This window comes from Phalaenopsis equestris, unplaced genomic scaffold, assembly GCF_001263595.1.
Source record: "Phalaenopsis equestris unplaced genomic scaffold, ASM126359v1 Scaffold000106, whole genome shotgun sequence".
NCBI lineage: Eukaryota > Viridiplantae > Streptophyta > Magnoliopsida > Asparagales > Orchidaceae > Phalaenopsis > Phalaenopsis equestris.
Genome location: NW_018164548.1, coordinates 138,652 through 140,947, shown reverse-complemented (window position 1 = coordinate 140,947; position 2,296 = coordinate 138,652).

Here is a 2,296-nt window from a genome sequence, read left to right as displayed (position 1 = left end):
TCAAAAGACTTATCGAAAGGTGACAGGGCAAAATTTCATTTCTTGCTCGTTTTTGCTCCAAATTGCACCGTTTTTGCATCTTTTTGCTCCAATGACCATAATTCATCATTCATGCAACAAAACATCAAAAATACCTTTTTTAAAGTGCAATATCATCAAAAATAGTGTAAAATAGGTATGAAAATCTCAATATATTTTCCTTTGGTCAAAATTCCCCAAACTTAACTATTACTCATCTTCAAGTAATGTTAGTACTATATAAAATTTATGATATATTGTAGTAAAGTTTTAATTCATAAATACTATAAGTTTGATTTAAATAAATACCATAGTGAGATTTTCAGAAAAAATTCAAGTAATTAAATTAACTCTGTAGGTACAAGATTATCTAGTCATCAAGTTTAAGAGTTCTAGTTTTCTATTCATTTCAAGAATTACTATATGTTGTAATATCAAGTCACTGAGAATACTCAAATGATAGGAACTTCATGAGAATGCTACTAGTAAAAGATGCTAATCCATAAATATAAGTTCAAGAATGTATTTAGGTTTTCCATTTAGGTAGGTCCAGTAATGTAATATCAAGTCACTGAGAATACTCAAATGATGTATTTAAGTCAATTCTTAATTAGGCATCTCCTCAAGCTTCTCCTCACTTTCATATATATTTTTTTCTTTCTTTTCTTTTCTCTTTTTCATTTGGATTGCTTTCAATCCTATATATTTTTCTTTTCTTTTCATGGATTGTTGTCAATCCTTCTTTTCTTCTCAAATGAATTTCCAGATTCTTAACACTTCAAAATATAGTTTCCTTTACTTTAAATAGTTAACTATAGTCTTATTCTCTTATACTAAATAACTTAATTTACAAAATTAATTTTCATTACAAAAATATTCCTTTAAATCTACCATAATATTTAAATATCTACAAAATATAGTTACCTGAATTAAATTCACTACATAAAATCATATTAATAATTTTTGAAAATCTTTAAATTGAGAACATCTAATAGTTAATCTTTTTCTTCCCTCCCCAAACTTAATTTTTTCAATACGAAATGATACAGGTGGAAAAAAAAAATTCTAAATATAAATCATACCTCAATATTTTAGGCATTTTCATCATTCATAAATTTTTTGCAGTCCTTCTCAAAATTTCTACTTCACTTAGTTTGTAACATTATTGTAACATTAGGAGCTATTAGAGCTCTCTATACATATAAATCATTAGAGAATTTGCTGGGTAATGAAATTTTGAAATAAGTACAAAACTAAACATTACACAAACACAATATTTCCCAAACCCATCCACAATACTAAACAAAACAATTACAATTAAAATGTAAAAATGAAAATCACATCACACTACAATTTAACAAATTTCAACTACCACACCAAACAATTATAATAAAAATTAAAATTATCCAATTACAACATAACAATAAAAATGAAACTACAAACATCCATTTCTATTACAAAAATTACAAAAATAAAAGTACAAGTACAAGTACTTCAACTACTATCAAATGTCAAAATCCCAAACTATGTCTTCGTCTCCTTGGTCAGCAGATGGATTGGGCGGATACTGAGTATATCGAGGGCACTCAGGAAAAGTAGCATCAGGCTCACCTCTATAGTGTCGGGTCTGCGCTTCGTAGTAAGCTATCTCAAAATCAGAATGCCTCTGAAGGTACTCACAATCATAATCATGTCTACGTTCTAATCCTCCAATCTTTTCATTTATTAACTCACGACTCTTTCACTGCAAGGTCAACTCATTCATTAAGTCAGTCAGGGTAGGGCAACTAGAAGGTGGACAACTAGAAGGTGGAAGGTCATAAAAGGTCATAACTAGTAGAGGGGATATCTCTACTAGTAGAAGGTTCTTTACTCTAACTCCCAATTCTCCATTTTTTTTTGGATTCATATGTCTTTAAATTAACTTTACTAATGGGTTTCATAGGGTAAACCCATTTCTCATCATCTCCAGCTTCCACTCCAGAAAGTTGGCAAAGTGCATAAATAAGGTCAGGATGTCCCAGACCTCCACTTGTTTCACTCCTTGCCGTGGTCAATATATTCTTAAAAATGATTCTCCCCACATTTATATTTCTATTATTCTGATCACTACGGTGATAGGTCGGTAATAGAGTAGAGGAAATAAAATAGTGCCACGCTTTAGATGTGGCGTTTAACATGGAAGCAGAAAAATTTACCCGTTTTCGTTACTTTATCTTCCATGTTTCTTTCCCATCAGTGAGAAAGGTGATCACATCATTCAGCAGTCCTTCCTACA